Here is a 22,938-nt window from a genome sequence, read left to right on the forward strand (position 1 = left end):
CAATTACACCCAATGAAAGTTGAAAATATAAAATATAAAGATAACAGAGATTAATAAAATAGGTAAAAAAAGAGATGGAATTTTTGACAAGACTAATAAAATCAATAAACTCCTGGCAAGACTATGAGAAAAGAGAGAGAAAGCACAAATAGCAAATATCAACAACAAAACTGGAGCCATCACTACAGATCCTACAGGTCCTTTAAAATTCACAGGAGGAGATTATGAATAATTTATGCCAATAAATTGGATATTTTAGATTATTTGGACAAATTACTAGAAAAATCCATCAATTTAATATTTATGTAGGCTTGATCTTAATTGATCCAGGAATCAACAGGCAATTCAGTTGTTTCTAACTTTGGCTATTATGAATAACGCTGCTATGAACACGAGTGTGCTAGTATCTGTTCCAGTTTCTTGCTTTCACCTCTTTTGAGTATATACTCAGAAGTAGAAGTGCTGGATTATATAGTAATTTCATGTTTAATTTGGGGGGTGGGGAGAATTTCCATATCATTTCCCACAGCAGATATACCATTTTACATTTCCACCAGCAATGCACAAGGGCTCCAATTTCCCCGATACCTGCTATTTTGGATTTCTTATAACTAAAATGTGAAGTGGTATCTCACTGTGGTTTTGATTTGCATTTTCCTAATGACCTGTGATGTTGAGCACATTTTCATGTGATTATTAGCCACTTGTATATCTTCTTTGGAGAAATGTTGATTCAAATCCTTTGCTCATTTTTTAATTTGATTGTTTTCTTTTTTGTCATTGAATTTTAGGAGTTCTTTATATATTCTGAATATCAGTCTCTTAGTAGATATAAGATTTGTAAATATGTCTCCTATTCCATGGCTGCTTTTTCACTTTGTTAATAGTACCTTTTGATGCACAAAAGTTTTTAATTATGATGAAGTCAAATTTACTTATGTTTTCTTTTGTTGTCTGTGCTTTTGTTGTCATATTTAAGAAACGAATGCCAAACCCAATGTCATGAAATTTTTCTTCTATGTTTTCTTCTAAGAATTTTATAGTTTTAGCACTTACTAGCACTTACATTCATGTCTTTGATTCAGTTTGAGTTCATTTTTCTGTATGGTGTAAGGTAAGGGTCCAACTTCATTTTTTTTACATGTGGATATTCAGTTTTTCCAACACCAATTGTTTAACCAATGTACTTTTGAACTAATTCCTAGTGCCAATTTGTCCTAGGCTCAAAACATGGAATATATTAAAGATCAGTGCCATAGTGGGAGCTCTGGGGTACTGGGTCTATAAAGAACATAAGCATGCCTAGTCAGTCTGAAGGGCTTACTGCTATGTTGAATCTCACAAAATGACTGAAAGCTGGGTAGTGGTAATCCTACAAGTCTCCTGTTACACACACACACACACACACACACACACACCTATATATACATATACTATTAATATTCGAACAGAAAAGGGTCACAAATCTAAGCTAGTTAAGACAGAGTATGTCTAGCACCAAAGCAAAACAGAAAAAGTACAGCATGCTGGTGAAGAACACAGTTTACAGCCCAGTTCCTCCACTTACTGTGTGAATCTGAGCAAGTTACTCACCTTTCTGTTCTTCATTTTCACCTTGTGTAAAATTAGAGTGAGGTATGGAGATGATGACAATAATAACAGCATATACTTTGTTGTGTGGTTAAAAAGATGACATAAATTAGTATATGTAAAGTGCTTAGAAGACGACCCAGCACACAGTAAATATTAGCTATTATTACTATAATAATTTTAAGAATACTATAGATATCTAGCAAACTAAATTGATTTCTCTTTCTTTAAAAAGCCAACTGTGGATTATCCATAGTAACTCAAGACTATCAAAGCATGGGTCAAATCCCTCATTTTCTTTTAATAAACTTTTTTATTTTAAATAGTTTCAAATTTAAAGAAAAGTTGTAAAAATAGTACAGAGGGCTCCCATATACTCTAAACCTTGTTTCCTTTGTTATTAACATCTTACATCAGTGTGATACATTTGTCACAATTAATGAACCAATTTGACACATTACTATTGATTAAAGTCTATTCTTTATTCAGATTTCCTTAGTTTTTCCCTAATGTCCCCTTTTCTGTTATTGGATCCCATACTACATGTAGCCATCACAGCTTCTCAAGTTCTTCTTGGCTATGAGACTTTTTTTCTTGGGGTTTCCTTGTTTTTAATGACTCTAACAGTCTTGAGGCATAACGGTCAGATATTTTGTAGAATCTCCCTCAATTAGAATTTGTCTGCTGTTTTTCTCATAATTAGATGGGATATGAGTTTGGGGGGAGAAAACCACAGGAGCAAAGTGCAATTTTCATCAAATCATGTCAAGGGTACATACTATTAAGATGATTTATCCCTGTTGATGTTGACCTTGATCCCCTGGATGAGGTGGTAGTTGTCTGGTGTCTCCACTGTAAGAGTGCCCTTTATCTTCCCTTTGTACACTGTATTCTTTAGAAAGATGTCACCATGCACACTCCACAGTTGAGGAGTGGGAGTTAGGCTCCCCTCCTTGAAGGAACATTATATCTATATATTACTTTGGATTCTCCTACACAGGACAATTGTCTGTTTTCCCCCATTGTTAATTGGTTGATTGATTTGAAGTCTTCATTTCTAGTCAGTTGTGACTTTCTCTCCTGCAAAACAAATTCTTTCTCCATCCTAAGAAGTGGCCAAGCCAGAATCTAGGTCATCTGATTCCAAGTCTCATGCCTCCTACTACATCAACCACTAAATCCCTGCAATAATCACTTTCACATCAGAGAATGTTAACTGATGAGGGAACTTCAGCTGATTATCACCTGTAAGCCATTTATTAATTTATATGTCTGTGAAATCAAGATGAAATGTGTATTAGACAAGCAATTGTGAACAACTACTGAATGCCAGATATTAAAACACATACACATTTTCTAAAACTCTGTTGGGGGTGGGGGGAGTGCCTGGGTGGCTCAGTCGGTTGAGTGTCCGACTTCGGCTCAGGTCATGATCTCACAGTTCATGAGTTCAAGCTCTACATGGAGCTCTGTGCTGATGGCTCAGAGCAGGGAGCCTGTTTCAGACTCTGTTTCTCCCTCTCTCTGCTCCTTCCCTGCTCATGCTCCATCTCTCTCTGTCTCTCAAAAATGAATAAACGTTAAAAAAAATTTTTTTAACTCTGTGTGTGTGTGTGTGTGTGTGTGTGTAAGACACAGAGAAAGACAGAGATTATTTAGAGTCCTCCCAAAATATATATTGCAATATTTTGAAACTAACTTATCTTGATATGCTATCTAATATAAGATATCATCACTAGAAATGAGACAATAGAGATTAATATGGGTAATTAAATTTATACTCAGCCACCACAAAAAGTGCCCCACCAACAAGTCTCAGTGAGATAGATCGTGGCTGCAAAGAAGCAGACAGAGGAATTCATTTTTGGTGAAATTCCATTCAAATATGAATAGACACAAAGAGAAAGGCAGTAGGGTATATTGGGAATCTGTTGACTTCATTCCCAATATCTATTTTCCCTCATTCTAAGAATAGTACCCCAATTTCCTTAAGAAAAGACTTCTTTCCAATCTTGATCCATGCGGTTTAGCTGTGGCACATGACCCCGGCTTTGGCCAATCAGCAGAATCCAACCCCCTAGTCACAATGATTGGATTAGATGTGCACACATGACCCAAGTCAGTCCAACCAGACCTAATCTCAGGACTTTTTAGAGCAACTAAAGAATAGACGCTTTCTGTTCCTTTAATGCTGCCCCAGAGCTGCCAGGGGTCACTATCTGGAATGTGAGAATAAAGCCAAGACAGGAAAGTGGGGCTGAGAAGTGGAGGGACTCACGGCCCATGTGATATTAGTTGAGCCCCCTGATACTGCCATGCCTCTACTTTTCAGTCACATGAACGTACGACTTCCTTCTTGCTTAAGCTATCTGAATTGAGTTTTCTGTTGCTTGCAACCCAAAGAGTTTTAGTTAATACAGACAGCATGGAAAACCTTTGATCTCTCCTGGTCTTCAAAACTCTCTGGTCTTCATTTTTCCCCATCCATAAGATGACAAAATTAGATACCATTTAATCACTCAAGTCCTTATAGGAATGTAAATACATTTAAGTAACTACATTTCTACTTAAAAACCCAAACACTTCGTTGTATTTCTGGTCTGTTCATACTTCCGCAAACACACAGAAATCACAACCACCTTAAAATCAGAAATTCCATTGGCTTTTAGCTGTCATTAATCACATTACTGAACTTTATAAGTGACTGTGTAAGGTAATAATGATTTTAATAAAACTAATTTTATCTTTAGAGGTTTTTTTCTATAAGTTAAAATATAAAATCATGCTTTCAATAGTTATTTCTGATGGCGTTGGGCAAAGGTATTAAGCCATGCAGAAAAACTGCCTCCAATCCAGATGAAAATGGTTTTACATTGCAAGTTCATCTCAAAACAATGGCCTGCCCATCCAGCATGGCTCTTGATTGCCAAAAATAAAATGATGTGATGATTACAGTTAATACTGCGCCATTCCGATTCATTCCACATAGTGTTCAACTAAGTAGTATGTACTTGAGAGCTGTGCTCAGCACCTGGTATAAAGAGTTTTTATTTTATATTATATGGAGGAGAAAACAGCTGTGATAATGTGAAGAAAGCACTGCATTTGAGGACAGATGACTCCATTCTCAACACCTGCTGTGTGACCTTGGGCACATCACCAAGAATCTCTATCCACTTCAGTTTTCTCATCTATCAAGTAGAGGAAATGCCTCCTCCAAACAATGTGATAATTACAAAACATGAGGGAAGAAACCTCACACATGGTTAGACATGTAAGTAACTGGATATTTCATTTGAATCTGAATGCCCATGAGAACATTTTTATTATAAATCCCCACCCACGCCCATCCCCAGAAGACTGTTCCTGGTGTTTTGAGATCCTGAGCTTAAAGTCTTCGGTGAAGACAGCCATGGATATGCCACTCCTGACTCTGACATTCATCTCATTGGCTTTCACTTACTTCTGCAAAATTGGAGAACTGGCCAAGATGAATTCTAGAATCCCTCCAAGTGCTGAAAGTCTATGAAATATGGTGCCATTTGTTGGTTCAAAAACTTGGAAACTTCCCAAAGGAAAAGTAAAACTGGCCTCCATACACAAAGGGCAAGGAGAGACCAAAGAATGAGGCAGGCCACTCCAGATGCAGGGGGAAGGTAAATAAGCAAGGGAACTTACATACCAGGCTTGTCTTGGGTGGTAGATCACTGTGTCTACCTGAGAAATCTTACAAGTTTACACAGAGGCTTTAACTAGGTTCAGTCATTGTCCAAATGGTCTGAACAATTCTTTACTCCCTCAAGGCTGCATCCTAGAAAATGGCTCTGACTACAGGAACAGGGGGCATGATGTATATTCCAAGGGTGGGGAGGGACTGGGGAGCCTTTGATTGCCCGGGTTTTCAGCTTATGAGTCACCCCACAGTCACGTCCTCTTGATTATCTCCTCCAATACCATTTTAATCATCGCCCATTGACCATTTTAATCAATGGCCATTGGAATGGTGAGTTCCCTAGATTGTTAGCCTTGCAATGAAAAGCAAAGAATGCCATCTCCTCTCCGCTCCCAGTTTTCTGCAAAAAAGAGCACTTCGCTGTCAGGCTGTGAGTAGGACAGGCCTAGATGACCCCACGTCATGGGAACAGAGGGATTCGTGGTAAGCAGAGGTTCACACTGAACTCTGAGGATTCAATTGTTTTATGAGCTTCTGTGAGCCACAACTCTCCAGAATTTCCAGAACTGCCATCTCCCTGAAGTTGGTTTGTTTGTGTTTGTTTAGTATTGGGGAGAAGGGGGTGCTGTGCCTTAGGAGCCATATCAAGCCTGCAAAACATCCCATTCCCACTCCTTTCCCAAGTGCACTGCCCATCCCCATTCCTGCAGACATTCACCAGGTTCAGGTTGTAGGAATCAAGTTGCCTGGGGATGACCGCTAGGCAACAAGGGATCTCTGGCCCGCCCACCATGCTTTGGCTCATCGTTGGATGCAGGAGATCCCTCCCCACAGCCCACTTGAACTCGTTTACACTGAACTCATTAAAACTAACAATAGAAGTGCTCTACATAAACCCTCATCAGCTAGTTCCTTAACAAACAAGTGGGCTCAGATGATATTATAACCCACAATGACCATTGGAGAGGCTCTGTTTCTCCTTGTAACATACCGAATGTGTCTGATGGGTGCCTGCGCCTAGGAGAGGGGACTACACAGGGTATCTTGAAGGACACCCAACCAGATGTTAAAGCCCTTTCTCAAGCTCTATCCAGCCACTAATGACGCAGATGGCCTTGCATACTTTTTTCTGGCCTCATTTCCTCCTCAGTGAAATGAGGCAATTGGACCAATGACATCTAAGGTCACTTATTCATGGTGGCACAAGTGCCCTGGCAATCTCTCTATTTCTCCCAAAGGAGCTCAGCAGACAATAGGAACCAGATTGAGGCATGAATCACTGGACTGGAGGGGCAGTGCTCAGGCTGAGCCAGAGAACAGAACTCTCCGTTGACAGGCCCTCCAGAGCCAGAGCCACAGGAAGCTGGGCTCTTCCATGCAATGACCACAGAGTTGGGCAAGCAGAGTGTCAAAGGGAATTAGGGCCACAAACAGGCCAGGAGTGAACATCTGGGCTGCTGTGTGCCCAGGCAGGGACAGTAACGAGAAGACGTAAGTCTGGCCTGTGAGTAGAAGCTGCAAGTAGCCATCCAAGGGAGGATCTTGGGGCTCAGGCTGTATAAGAAGATAACACAAATGGAAATCCATATGGAGGTTCCTCAAAAAGTCAAACATAGAATTGCCATATGACCCAGCAATTCTGTTCCTAGTTATATACCCCCGAGAGTTGAAAACAGGTACTCAAACAATTACTTATATAATCGTGTTCATAGCAGCATTAGTCACAGTGGCCAAAAGGTAGAAATAACCCAAATGAACGGATGAATGGATACATAAAATGTCATATGTATACACAGTGGAATATTATTCAGCCATAAAAAGGAAGGAGCTACTGATACATGCTATAATGTGGATGAATCTCAAATTATGCTAAGTGAAAGAAGCCACACACAAAAGGTCACAAATTATATTACTCCATTTGCATGCAATATCAAGAACGGGTAAATTCATAGAGACAGAATGTAGATTGGTGGTTGCCAGCCACCGGGGGGAAGGGAAGAAGGGGAGCAACTATTTAATAAGCGTAGCATTTCCTTTCGGGGTGATAAAAACATTTTGGAACTAGACAGAGATGTTGATTGCACAACATCGTGAATGTGCTAAAAGCCACAGAATTGTTCACCTTAAAATGGTTACTTTTATATCACGTGAATGTACCTCAATAAAAAATTTTTTTTAGAGAATACAGATCCCATGGATATACCTGGGATGATATATAATTCAGGCCACTTGGGATTATGAGAAACCATGGGATATTTCAAGACCTTATTGTCTCTCTACTGTAATACACACAACATCCATCGGTGTTCCTTTCTATGCATGAAGCTTCTTCCCAATGCACCGTGGTCAGAGCCTTTTTTTTTTTAATGTTTATTTATCTTTGAGACAGAGAGAGACAGAGTGCAAGCGGGGGAGGGGCAGAGAGAGAGAGGGAGACACGGAATCTGAAACAGCCTCCAGGCTCCGAGCGGTCAGCACAGAGCCCGACGTGGGGCTCGAACCCACGAACCGTGAGATCATGACCTGAGCCGAAGTCGGCCGCTTAACGGACTGAGCCACCCAGGCGCCCCGGTCAGAGCCTTTAGAATAGAACGCTAGAATTCTCCAGTAAGAGGTGCTTTTTTCCAGGTTTCAGGTTAAGAGTTTATGTCAAGAGGCAAACAACCGGTCATCTGGAGGAGCCACGAAGAAGCAGGTCTCTTGGTGAGTGAGCTCTGGCAAGAGGAAAGAGTCTCCATTCTGGGACAGAAGACCCAGCTTTACCGAGGAGGCTGTTTTTAAGGGAATCACAAACATACAAGAGTAGGAAAGTAGGCTCTCAGCTTTCCCCAAATTCCCACAGGCTCGGCTTGAAAAACACCTCTTCTAAACATACAAAACATCTCTAAAGACCCTTGCAGGTGAGGGAAGCAAGAGAAACTTCACATAAATGACAACTGTGATGTTTAAAAAGGGTCAGCATCATTTTTAGCAGCATTTTTTAACACTATGAAGGTCAAACAGAATAATAACAATTGTTTTTCTTAGGAAACAACAACAACAAAAGAGTGCTTCCCTTTGGGTCAGTACAGCTCCCAAATCCCCACCCCAACCCCTGTGCTACCCTCCCTTTGTAAAAGACAAAAATAATAACATTAAATTGAGTTCTCTCCAACTGAGAGTTTATTTTAGGCCTCATAGAAATGCTAATATTAGTTCTCATTTCTCTGTCTCTATTATTTTCTCATTATGAGGCTTTTCTATAGAAGTAAAAGAATTCCCTTTTGCACAACCAAAAAAACCAATGGCCAATTTTAAAGAGTGAAAATGAAGCTAGAGGAGCACAAAAATTCCTGGTCAGGAGAAAGGAGGTTGTTCTCAGGGCAGGGGGTGGGGGGGCATGTTAAAAAATATTATATGGAGATTAAAGCAGAAGGGAAATTTGCATTTTGCTGAATATTAAGATGAACCTTTTTCTGCCTAAGCCGGGATGAACAACACTTTTTGTAATCAGACCATTACACAATCAAGAACTTTTAAGAAATACTCTATTATCCCATAATGCCATTAAAATTAATTTGGTGATTTTAACAAAATACTAAGGAACCCATGCCAATTATTAAAGGAACAATGCACTGAGTATGTCTTTTTTTTTTTTTAATTTTTTTTTAACGTTTATTTATTTTTGAGACAGAGAGAGACAGAGCATGAACGGGGGAGGGGCAGAGAGAGAGGGAGACACAGAATCGGAAGCAGGCTCCAGGCTCTGAGCCATCAGCCCAGAGCCTGACGCGGGGCTCGAACTCACGGACCGCGAGATCGTGACCTGAGCCGAAGTCAGACGCTTAACCGACTGAGCCACCCAGGCGCCCCTGAGTATGTCTTTTAAAAGAAGGAGAAGGAGAAGGAGAAGGAGAAGGAGAAGGAGAAGGAGAAGGAGAAGGAGAAGAAGAAAGATCTTAATAAAATGGTTGCAGTGTTTCAGGCTCAAGAAAAAGTCAAGATAAATTACAAGTATTTAAATATGATTTAGGAAGTCCATGCCAACCCTTCTTAAAATAGTCATAAAGTGGGGCTATATTTGATTATACATTCTAAAAGACAATAGGATGAGCCTATCAATATAAACCTAGGCCAAAATGGAATTCTTAAAAGCAAACTCCTGGCTCAAATCAGGTGACTTTCAAAATATTATATAGTGTAGTATTGGTATCAAACATGAGAGTTGTAATTAAAATTAATGAACCACACCATTGACAAGTTTGGCTAAATAAGAACCAAAAAACTATAAGCCTCTAAAGAGAAAAACAACGAGCACTAACAGAGCCAAAAGAAAAATGATAAATTAGGGAAAAGAGATTTAAACAGAAAGGACAAGGCTTAATTTCCGTCAATAACAAAGAGCTATTGCAAATCAATGGGAGGAAAAAAAGGTAACCCAAAGGAAAATTAGGCAAAAATAAGAACAGGTAATTCTTAAGAAGTGTTCTCCCTCACTTATAATATTTAAAATGCAAAGAGAACCAATGAGATGACAAGTCTGTCTATCAGTCAACACACACAAGAAGGAAGAAAAATAGGAAAACCCATAAAGACAAAAATGTGGGTAAATAGGCATTCTCATATGCTGTTAGTAAATTGCAAAACTGTCCAACATTTTTGCATAGTAATTTAGCAATATTAGAATATTCGATGATGTGGCTTTTGACATCTATATACATATTATGTCACCGTGTGTGTGTGTACAGTCACTTAAACATTATTTATGAGTGAAAAAATGGAAACAATGTACTTCAGTAAAGACTAAAACATAGTCACACAACCACACAAAGGAATACTATTCAGCCATCAAAAAGAATGAGTTTGCTTTCTGTTTTAAGACATATTCAAAGTAAGATGTTCAAAATAGACAAAGAAAAAGTCATAGAACAGGATTTATAGGATGCTTTTATTTCTATACATTATAGTTGCGTGTATAGATGAGTATTTGCATACGTTTCATGTATGCTTCTGTGTAAAACTACACACCAAAATGCAGACAGTGATTGGTGCAAAAGCGTGAGGTTAGCAGAAGGGTTGGAAGGAAGATCAGGTGAGTTTACCAATGGGCTTTTTTCACTATATTTTCACAGATTTTAATGCCCTGACATAGTCTGACGGTTGTTCTTAAAAGGGCCCATGAAGATGTAAAACTATGAGCAAAATTAATGTTTTTAATTCAAGTTAATAAAATTTGCCTATATAATTGTTCTGCAAGAATTTAAAGTGCCATTGATGTACTCTTCAGAAAAATCTCTGGGAATTGGAGTAGGGATTAGTCAAGCCTTTGAGGTAAGGTTGCCAGATTTAGTAAATTCAAAATATAGACTCCCACTTAAATTTGAATATCAGAGAAACAAAGTGTAATATCTGGGAGGCAGGCAGAATAAACTTAGAAGACTCACACAACCTGATTTCAAGTCTTACTGTGAAACTATAGTAACCAAGACAGTATGGAATTGGCAAAAAGATAAATACATAGTCAACAGAGGGGCGCCAGGGTGGCTCAGTCAGTTAAGAGCCCAACTCTTGATTTCAGCTCAGGTCATGATCTCACGGTTTGCAAGTTTGAGCCCCACATCGGGCCCCACACGGACAGTATGGAGCCTGCTTGGTCTTCTCTCTCTTTCTCTGCCCCTTCCACACACTCTCTGTCTCAAAATAAATAAATAAACTTAAAACAAATAAAGTCAATGGAATAGAATAGAGTCTAGAAATAGATCCACATACTATGGTCAAACGATTCCAATAAAATTTCCAAGATAATTCAGTGAAGATAGTCTTGTCAACAAATGTCTCTAGAACAACTGGATAGCATGTGCCAAAAGTGAATACAAATTACCAATACACTGCACCGCATACAAATATCATCTCAAACTGGGTCAGAGACCCAAGTCTAAACTTCAAACAATACAATTCTAGGAGAAAACAGAAGGAAATCTTCATGACCTTAGGTCAAAGATTTCTTAGAACACAGAAAAGCACGAACCACAAAAGGAAACAATTAATAAATTAGACTTCATCAATACTTAAAAACAGCCCTTTGAAAGACACTGTTAAGGGGCGCCTGGGTGGCTCAGTCGGTTAAGCGTCCGACTTCGGCTCAGGTCACGATCTCACGGTATGTGAGTTCGAGCCCCGCGTCGGGCTCTGTGCTGACGGCTCAGAGCCTGGAGCCTGTTTCAGATTCTGTGTCTCCCTCTCTCTCTGCCCCTCCCCCGTTCATGCTCTGTCTCTCTCTGTCTCAAAAATAAATAAATGTTAAAAAAAAAATAGAAAAAAAAAAAAGAAAGAAAAGAAAGACACTGTTAAGAAAATGAAAAGACAAGCCACAGATTAGGAGAAAATATTTGCAAGCCACATATCAAATCAAGGATTTGTACTCAAAATATAGAAAGAACGTTGTACCCATCAAAGGAGAAGCATAGATGGCAAATGCATATTTTTTTAATGTTCAAAATCATTAACCATTAGGAAAATACAAATTAACATCACAACGTAAGAATACTGCACATCTGTTAGAACCGCTAAAATCTAAATCACCCACAATACCAAGAACTGGTAAGGATGTAAGCAACTGAAACTCTCACTTGCTGCAGATAAAAATGCACAATGCTCTAGCCATCCTGGAAAACAGTCTGGCAGCTTCCTATAAAATTGAATTTGCACTTACCACACGACCCAGTAATCCCGCTCCTGGGTATTTACTTGAAACGAAAATTGTGTGCCTGCTTAACGACCTCCACGTGAACGTTTATGGCAGCTTTCTGCACAATCACCCAAAACCGGAAACAATCCACATGTCATCAGTTGGTGAAAGAACAAACAATAATATATCCATGCGATGGAATACTATGCAGTAGTAAAAAGAAACAAATGCTGGATACATACCACCGCATGGCTCAATCTCAAAAGCACACATATCGTATGATCTCATTTATATATTATTATGGAAAAGTAAAACCATAAGGGCAGAAATCAGACCGACGGTGGCCAGAGGCATGAGGCTAGAGACAGAGTTCACTACAAAGGGGCATAAGGAAATGTATGGGGGTGATGAGCTGTTCCATACCTCGATTACGGTGGTAGTTATAGAACTGAATGCTTAAAAGGGTGAATCTCACTGTGTGTGAGTTATAACTTAATGGGAAAAAAAGAAAGAAAAAAGTCTGGAAACCCTTTGTACAAGGAACGACACGGAGGTCAGTTTGAAGTTAGAGGTTTTGTTTTTCTTTTCGCGGTTCCTGCGCAAAGCCTTCCCTTTCTAAGGTAATATACTGAGGAGATATTTAACACTTTGCCTGCTCTAATACATTCCACGTTGCTTGAAAATTAAGCATGATAGCCAAATTATATATAGAAAGAGCCCAAATGTCATCAACTGATGATAAAGAAGATGTGGTATATATACACAACGTGAGATCAAAAAGAATGAAATCTTGCCATTTGCAACAACGCGGGTGGAACTAGAGTGTATTATGCTAAGGGAAATAAGTCAGAGAAAGTCAGATATCATGATTTCACTCATATGTGGAATTTAAGAAACGCAACAGATGAACATAGGGAGAGGGAAGGAAAATGAGATAAAAAGAGAGAGGAAGGCAAACCATAAGAGACCCTTCAATACAGAGAACAAACTGAGGGTCGCTGGAAGGTGGAGGATGGGTTAAATCAGTGACGGGCACCAAGGAGGGGCACTTGTTGGGATGAGCACTGGGTGTCACGTGCAAGTGATGAATCCCTGGGTTCTACTCCTGAAACCCATACGACACTGTATGTTAACTAACTTGAATTTAAATAGAGAGATTTTTTTTTAAATGAAGCGCGCAGTTTTTCTTTAATGAAGAACACACGTCAACAATCTAACCTGAATGTCGCGGAGACTGGCCATCCCCCTCACTGGGTGTGCTTCCATCTGGGCGGAAATCAGCCCATTTACTACAGACTCTGGTTCTGATTTCCCGCGAAAAAAAGTACCAGCTCGTTTTCATCGCTCGTGATTACTTCCGCCACAGGATGCCTCCCGTGAAGGAGTTTCAATTTGCCTCTGAAACCCAAAGGGGATGACAAAATGTTTCTTTAAATTAACTACAAGCAGCAGATAAAGGCCAGCATTGAAATTCTAAAGGATGTGCTAGCTTTCAGGAACTGCTAGCAAAGATAGCAGACACGTTTCTCTTCTCAAGAGGCGATTTCTTTTAAATACACTTATTTCGTGTCTCAAATCCTCGCTCTTCTTTAAGAGCCTTATGCTTTTTCTCTCTCTTGAAGAAAGAAAAACCGTACCATTGTACAAACGCAGAGCATCCTTATAGAAACTAAAACTGCCAGAATGGGGAGCATTACCCCTGCTTCCTCTCCTGGTCCCCTGGGGCACTCACGTTCAAGGTCATAAACATGGCACGGGTTGAGGGAAGTGCAGTACAGTAGTAATAAAACACTCTACTCGAAGCCACAGCGCCAGGGCCCAGATCGCCCGGTGTCACCGAGCGGTGTGACCCCCAGGTAAGTTTCCTTAGCCATCCACTTGTATAGTTTGTATGGTCAGAGCTTGTGGGAGGGCTTCACGAGCTACTCCCCTTAATCTTTCCAACCTTCCTATTTATGAGTGAGGAGCCAGGGTAAAGAAACCTAATAAGCTTATCAGTGGGCATAGATTCTAATCTCTAAATTCACACCCCAGCTCCTGGCAGCTACCATTTCCTTTGCCTCCTGCCTCCCTGCAGACCGGCCATAACCGTAGCGTCCAAACACGTTAAACCAAGGCCTGAAGGGCAATGAAAAGCTAAAGTCTGTGAGGATGATTCCTGGGATTAAAGCAATCTGAAGACAACAAGGGTTTTGTTTATCTGTCCATGTGTCTCTCTGCCCTGGAACCCGGCTGTAGACACCCTTCAAAGAGAAGGGACCGGGGGAGGAAGAAAAAAGGGGGAGCAAGGAGGACCAGCCTTTAGCGAAGTCAAATACAGTAAAACCTTGCAGCGTGAGTAACTTGTTCTGTGTGTGTTCCGCAAGATGAGCAAACATTTCTAATAAATTTTAATTTGAGGAACGAGCGATATCCTGTAATACGAGTAGTACATGATGCCCCAAAGTCACATGATCACAACTGAACCCATGGTTCTTGAAATTCACTTTGATATACAAGTGCTTTGGGTTATAAGCATGTTTCCAGAATGCTCTATTTTTAAAAATTTTTTTAATGTTTATTTTTGAGAGAGAGAGAGAGAGAGAGAGAGAGACAGAGTGTGAGTGGGGGGGGGGGGGCAAAAAAAGAGAGACACACAGAATCTGCAGCAGGCTCCAGGCTCTGAGCTGTCGGCACAGAGCCCGATGCAGGGCTCGAACTCACGGCTGCGAGATCATGCTCTGAGCCGAAGTCAGTCATTCAATCGACTGAGCCACCCACGCACCCCTACATGTTTCCAGAACGAATTATGCTCACAAACCAAGGTTGTACTGTAAATGAAAACGCAAAGGTAAATTCTTTCCAACATTTACAGAAATATTCCGCAAACATCTTCCTTTGTCAAGGACCAGATAAATATCTTCAGCTTTGTGGGCCATCATATCGTCACAACTACTCAACTTCGTCACTGGAGCTCCTAAGCAGTCACAGACAATACTTAAAAGCATGGGTGTGGCTGTGTTCGATAAAACCTTATTGATGGACATTGAAATTTTAATTTCCCATATGTTCACGCATCGCAAAATATCATTCTCATGTTGATTTTTTTCCAACCATGTAAAAACGTTAAAATCCATTGTTAGCTCCTAGCGTGGAGGGGAAGGAGAGACACGACGTGGACTGTCCTTTGCCCACCCCTGATTTAATTCGTAAGAAAAGTATTTTGAAAAGAAAGCTTTATTAGAGGATTAGAAGCCAAGGCTACTGCAAAGGATTTACTGAAAACTATCATGCACTGCCCAGAACAGACCTGGAACTAGGGGAAGTTATTAAACAGGCTAAATCTGTCTTCATGTGCTTTCCTAATCCTAACCAGTGTCCCTCCCCGTGTGCCTAGATCTGCCCCATGGTGCCCGGTGCCCTGAGGGTGCCCGCAGTTGCACCCCACTGAAGCCAGCTGGGTATTCAACAGTATTTGTGGGGCACCTACTATGTGCACTGGATACCTGTCAGCCGTCTAGTTGCCCGTCCCTGTCTTGGGTCCTGTTCTGCCCTCACTCGCCCTGGGGGGCAGGGAGGAGTGATGAGGGAAGCCTCTTCTCTTGAAGACACTCCCTAAGACTCACATCATGAATGTTGACTGAAGACAGGTTAGTGTTCAAATAAAGCAATGAACAATTCCATACAAGTCTAGGCCAGAGCACATGCTCAGTTCACATTGTTCTCTGTGCTTGGCACCCACTTGGTCAGTGGAGTACAGAGGAGGAACCGACCAACAGAAGTGAATGCTGTGCGGAGTCAGCACCAGACTCCAAGTCTTCTAGCATCTGATACATCGGAACCAAAGAAATGAATCTCTACTGATGGAATTTCGGTCTCTTTGGAAGTCAGGTAGGAAAGAATTTTTTTTTTTTTTTTTTTTTTTTTTTGGTCCAAGGGAAAGGGCTTTCTAAGCTCCCCACTTTTGTAAAGAAAGGCATGAAATAAATAAGTTTCCTATTGTAGGTGTGCACAATAGCTTTTTATTGGGTGCCTCCTGGGCTATTACTGGGCCAGATACGTTTCCAAGCTACGACAGCCTGTAAGGTCGGCATCAGGATTCCACGAGGAAACCAAACCACAGGACAATGAGTTACTTATCCAATGCACTCAGAGCTGGATTCCAATGCACACTGGACTCTTTCCACTCCAGAACACATCACCCATCAGGCTCCTTCGCGGACACTTCCAGTCTACTTTGAGATGCAAACCCCTGCCATTTGAGGAGAATGTGGGCGAGGAATGCCAGGCCCTTCGCAACTGGATGCTCTTCTGGTGAGAATGACCGAGAGCAGGCGTGACTGTATTTGCTTTCTCTGCGTGTGCTACATGCTAGGCAGGGGGTCGGGGGAGGTTGCGGGGAGATGATGAGGGTCTAGCAGGCACTTCTCACTCCTGGTCATACAGAGTCACCTGGACAGCATTTAAAAATCACCAGTGCCCGGGCTCCGCCTGAGACCAGTTCAGTCAGAATCTGGGGGAACAGGGGACAGTTGGACACAGGCACTCATCTTTGTTAAAGCTCGCAGGGGATTCTTAGAGGCAGCCAGGGTTGGGGGCCAGCTGTGTGGGTGAGGGGAGCATCAGGGAAAGAGGAAGGGGTAAATATAAAGAAATTCTGTCCACAAAACTTTGCTGTGTTATTGGATTTTCTGTTTGGGGGACAAGAGTCTGTAGTCCCTGCTACTGGGTTAAACAGCTCTGACCACAGCTGCCTACTGAATCCATAAGGAGATCTAAAAATACAGCTCGGGCATTCTGCTTTCTGACTCGAATGCCCTTCAGCTGCAGATAGGTTTTCTTTCCTGTTTGATGCTTGTGAAACGTGGCCATAAACAAGGCCATTTTGGATGGTACCATGTCACATGAGAAGCTTAAGCAAAGAAGCTAAAGACAGAATGTGTTTTTGTCAGGTGGCCAAGCTGACAAAAGTGATGTTTCCTAAGAATGCACTAGATAAACACAATAGGAAAATAACTTCATTTTAATAGCACCAAGAAAAGCAACTGTTTTTCTTTTAGTGAAATTGTCATAGGATTTTAACTCATTCGTTCCAAAGGAAAATGAGGTGACTGAGAATTTTCTGAGAAATTATTCATTTATTTCAGAATAAAAAGAAGCACACATTTATCAAAATTTTAATATAACAAATTGTTCCTTTTTTATATTTAGATTTTAGCATAATGCATCCAAGTAGGGAGAAAAAGCTGAGCCCGTTCACTGAAGATGATCACAGGCACGGAATAAACTGCCTGTGATCCTATATAATCCTATTCTATATGGAAATTTTATAATCCTTTTCTTGGGATAAGTTGTATTTGTGCAACATTTTACTTTTCTAAAAAAATGTGTTAAAATTCATTCTCCCATAGTTCTTTCCACTTATTGATAAAACTTCCCCATATTCCCATTTGTGAATTTCATCTTTTCTATAAAGAAAAGAAGGCAAACACATTAGTCCATCGTAGAGGTATGAACACTGAGGTTCAAGGTTGACAGAAAAGCCAGAGAAAGAAGCGATGTCTCTTGACCCCTCCGCAAATATCGGACATGTTGCACACAATGCCGTGTGAGTTTGTGAGCATGCATGTGTGAGTTTGTGTGCATGTGTTTGTGTGCACGTGAGTCGTGTGCATGCGTGCACGTGAGCTTATGTGTGCACGTGTGTGCAAAAAGTCCGCTAGAGAAAACTAATGCTGTGCAAAGAGCCAGAATTCTCTTTTGTTCGTTAGCAACCTCCGATCGAAAATGGATTCATCACAAACAGAACCACTGTTTCAAGTCAGCATGTTTAATCAGAAGAGAGGATCCTAGAACCAGCTTTGCGAGTAAAATTAACTTGCATGAAAAGCAGCTATGCCAGCCCCTTTTCTCTCCAAGTGCACATTGACACATTTCCTTATAATCCCAAAGGATAAGATTCCCAGGGAACATGCAAGGAGGAAACAAACAGGTGTCTGACAGCTTGAATACTTGGCAAAGAATTATTTCACGATAATAACAAAAAAGTTTTACAAACAAAAGAACACAAATTAAAATAATTCAAATAATCCCTACTTTGGCCCAACAGAACGGAAGAAAAGAAACACTGGCCCGGCCACTGTGCCTCTGATACCTACCTGCTTCGCCAAATGAACCCGAAAGGTGAGAAGAGCAGTCTCAATCCTTTAGAAGTTGGAGATTTTTTCAAACCCACCAGAAATATTTGTATTTCTTTTAGTTAGTGCCCATTTGCTTGTCATTGTGGGAAAATAACTTCAGCTAGGACCCAGAATTCTAACTCTGAGGTGAAAGTCCTACTTTGTATGTGGCATAAGAATTTGCTGTCGTGGTCATTCCTGTGACCTTTTACCCCAGCTGGACAGAGCCACTCAAGGTCAGTGTTTTAGAGCAAAACCGGACTCAAATCATGTTATCTTCTTTTTACTGACAACCCTCCAAGAGGTCATAGCCCTTGCTTCAGGTCCCACAGCTTAATGGCGGAACCAAGGCTGGACTTTAAACTCCACAGCTCTGCATCAAGCCAGCCACCTGGTTCAAAAGCCAGCTGTACCCTTTGCCGGCTGTGTGACCTTGGGCCGGTCATGTAACTTGTTTGCACTTTACCTACATAACAAGGACAGTAGGTGCACCCAGCTCATAGGACACTGTGAAGACTGGTGAGTTACATCTGTAAAGCCCCCAAAACAGTGCCGGTGCATGGAAAGTGCTTGCGAAAAGACTTAGCAACCATCATCACCATCACCATCACCATCATCACCACCACCACCACCACCAACACCCTCACTATTGTCACCACCATATTCACCATCACACCATCATCATCATCACCACAACTACCATCACCCTCAGTATCATCACCATCACCACCACCACCATCATCACCATCATCACCATCAGCATCATCACCACCACCATCGACACCCTATCATCACCACCATATTCACCATCGCACCATCATCATCCCCACAACTACCATCACCCTCACTATCATCACCATCATCATCACCACCATCACCACCACCATCATCACCATCAGCATCATCACCACCACCATCATCGCCATCATTATAATCACTACCATCACCACCATTGTCAACATTATCACCACCACCACCAACAACACCCTCACTATCGTCACCACCATATTCACCATCGCACCATCATCATCACCACAACTACCATCACCCTCACTATCATCACCATCACCACCACCACCATCATCACCATCATCACCATCAGCATCATCACCACCACCATCATCGCCATCATTATAATCACTACCATCACCACCATTGTCGTCATTGTCACCGTCATCATCATCACCATCATCACCACCACTATCATCATCACCACCATCAATATCGTCATCACCATCGTCATCATCGATCATCATCATCATGTCTGTGTAGCGTAGATTTCCATATATATTTTTAGAATCTATTGAACCCTCATGATTGACTATGTTTAAGTATGATAGAGGACTTAGAAAATAAGTATTCTTAAAATACATACATACATGTTGTATGATTTTCAGGGCAATCAAAATGTTAGATCTTAGATTGGTCATTCAGTCAAAATGAGCTTCAATTTCTACATCTGACAAGAGATGACGACACCTGTTCTATCTACCTCATACAGTTAGGTAATAAGTATATAAAATGTGTGCAAAAGTTCAAAAAGATGGGAAGGAGGTGGAATTTATGGAGGAACTATGGGGTGCTTGGTGATTTACAACATATAATTAATTTAATCTTCCCCAAAACGCTGTTGTGGATATCCCACAGACAGGATGGTCATCCACTCAAAATTTGGTTTGAATGTCAAGACTGAAAATGCCACACACACACCAGCAGGGTATGAACAGGTTCTTGCTCACATAACGGGGCTTTCTGGGGAGATCACGCAGCTCCCAAATTGATCACTGGTTGCTTAAGAAAAAAGGGAAAGGAGGGTGGCTCAGTTGGTTAAGCAATGGACTTCGGCTCCGGTCATGATCTTACGGTTGGTGAGTTCAAGCCCTGCGTGGCGCTCTGTGTTGACAGCTCAGAGCCTGGAGCCTGCTTTGGATTCTGTGTCTCCCTCTCTCTCTGCCCCTCCCCCACTCACGCTCTGTCTCTGTCTCAAAAATAAATAAACATTTAAAATTTTTAATTTATAAAAAAGGGAAAGGAAACGAGGTTGGCGGGGGGGGGTGGGGGGGGTGGTGGTAACTGCAGACAGGGGAGGGCCAGTAGAGCCTGGGTGGGTCTTGCAGGGTGTGAACCCCTCCCAAGCACCCAGGCTTTCTCAGCTTGCCCTGATGTGGTGCAGAAGGAAAGAAAGTGGGGTGATACTGAAAAGCTGTCGGCAGTCGCATGTCAAGAAGCCAAATCAGACTCTTTATCACAAACCCTGTGAGGTAGGTCTCATTCCCAAAGATGAGGAAACTGAGGCTCAGCCAGTTTAGATCACCTGTCACAGCAGGTTTATCTGTGGCCCACACATCCTGCCTTCACATCACACAGTTCCCAGATCCCATGAGTTCCTGTCACCGGCTGACGCCGGAAGCACTGCCTGGATCCATGGGCTTGCACAGTCAGTCAGCAGACCACAGGGACGCTGAAAACAGCCTTAATCCATTTTAATCCTGACTAGTGGTTTAGGACTTTCTTAATTTTCTTGGAAAAAAAAGGACAAAGAAAGAAGGAAAAGAAGAGAGAAAGAAAGAAAGAAAGAAAGAAAGAAAGAAAGAAAGAGAAAGAAAGAAAGAAAGAAAGAAAAAAGAAAGAAAGAAAGAGAGAGAGAGAGAGAGAGAGAGAAAGAAAGAAAGAAAGAAAAAGAAAGAAAGAAAGAAAGAAAGAAAGAAAGAAAGAAAGAAAGAAAAGAAAAGAAAAGAAACAAAACTTCAGAGTTAGGTTCTATTGTTTCCATTGCTAACACTGTCTTTGCGATTGGGGGTGGGGGTGACACTCTCTGTTTAAAGGCTTCTCTTCACATACAGGTAAAATTCCATTTCCAAGGTATCCAGGGAGTACCAGCTTCTATTTCAGCAACCACCAGGCTGCAGTGGCCAACATCCACCTCCCTTATCTGTAATTGAGTATGTGTAAGGGTTTGGTGGTTGTTTTTTTTTTTTCCTTCTGTTTATCTTCTCTGTTGAGATTGCCTTTGAAAATGAGTCTTGAGTACTATTGCAAGATCATGAAAGATGAAGTTAAAATGGTCAGGAATCAATTTTGTAAGGGTTATAAGGCTCTGAGTCATCTCAGTTAAGTTCTTCCGGATAACCAAGGCAGATCGGGTTCCAAATTTGCTATCTCTCCTGTTAGAATTACAGTTATTTTGGCTCTCTCTCCAACGGGGAACTCAGAACACCCAGCGTTGCTTCTCCTCAGGTGGGCAGCACTCTGTAGCTGACACTGCCTGGAATGGGAGCTCTACAAGAAACCCAAATCCGTCTTGAACCAGTTGGTTCTGCAGTATTTATGTATCTGTGACTCTTTTCTGAATGAATTACATTATATATCACACCACTACGTAAGACAAAAAATATATATATATTTGTGCTTCTCTGTTAGTCATCTAGGAAACACTGCAGGGGTCTTAGTCTTTCTTGAAGATTTCTTATAATTTTTGAGTCACACACACACACACACACACACACACACACACACACACAAATCTCAGAGTTGGGTTAAATTCCCAATGCCCAGCTTTTCTTCCCCTTTACTTAAACTTGAGTACACACTAACCTACCTTCTCCTGCCCATCCCTGCTATACTCTGAGTCCAAATCAACTATTTCCTTCAAGGATGGAATTCAGACATGTAAATATATCAGCAGTTTGATAGAAGCATTCAGGCAACTCATTTCTTCACAAAAGTCACATGAATCATCAAACAACAGGGGAAATTAGCCGGCAAGATTTTGTCCTGATGGTTACAAAGGCTCCAACAGCAAATTCCCCAAAGGGTCGTCATGTCCCCGATCCACTCCGGATGGCCATACCACACACACCCAGCAGCAGCATCTCTGCGAGGGAATTAAAGCTTATTGGAACCAGTTAACAAAGGACACAACACTGAAGAGACAGATTCACCGATAATTTGCTACCAAAGAAAAAAAATCTAGGGAATAGCAAAAATTCTGGCTGTCAAGGTCAAGCGTCTCAATCCCGTTAACCTCTATTTAAAAAAAAAAAAAAATCCAAGCTCATCTCATCTCATCTCATCTGTGGTCTTTCTTCCCCACAGACAGAAGAGTCCATTTGGGCATTCTCAAAGTAACTCTTGGAGCATTTTATAAAATTTTCATGAAAACAAACTCCTGCACTCCAAATGTATGAAAGAAAGCATTTGCTCCCAAATATGTTCCACATTCACCTGGTTTAACTGAAGAATTCCAGAGAAGTTTGTTATTTGCCCCCGCCCTGGAGTGGAGACTTGGGCATTTTCTTTCTACTGCCAACACATTACCGAAACGCCTATTCGGAAATGTTGATGTTTAGGTCAATAGATGTCACCGAGCTTTAGCCTATACCCAGCCTCATTTATTATTTTCTACCAAATTCTCTCGTGAATCCCAAATCCACGCGCGGCCGCTGGCCACCTCCCATCCCTCGCACCGCCCCGCGCTTCCTCGAAGCTTCCCAGTGCCATGCTCATGCCCTGGCTGCCCGCCCCAAGCGTCCGGCCCGGAGGGCGACACCCCGGGCCGCTCGCACAATGTCCCCTCCAACCCGTCCGACAGTTGCAACATTCCCCCCTAAGCCCAGAAGGGGCAGGCCGCGGGAAGGCAGCTGCCCTCTCGGCCTCCAGCTGCCTTGTCAGAGCCCTCAAGGCTGGAGGAAAGGAAAGAAAAGTGTCCGACCACCTGGCACGGAGCCCGCCATCACCCGACTCCCATACCGCGCACCCTCGACACGTGCAGGGTCCAGCGGGACTGGCGGCAGGGGCCACCCGGACCTGAACACCTTGCGGGGCGGGGGGGGGGGGGGGGCGCTCGGAGC

The 22,938-nt window shown here is 41.7% G+C and overlaps 1 protein-coding gene across 1 annotated transcript in view; it reads right to left on the reverse strand.

The window, feature by feature from the left end:
* Positions 1 to 22,938, reverse strand: part of DNER (delta/notch like EGF repeat containing) — a 316,552-nt gene that overhangs the window by 292,989 nt on the left and 625 nt on the right. The window lies entirely within an intron of this gene.

Source organism: Panthera leo, chromosome C1 (assembly GCF_018350215.1).
Source record: "Panthera leo isolate Ple1 chromosome C1, P.leo_Ple1_pat1.1, whole genome shotgun sequence".
Taxonomy (NCBI): Eukaryota; Metazoa; Chordata; class Mammalia; order Carnivora; family Felidae; genus Panthera; species Panthera leo.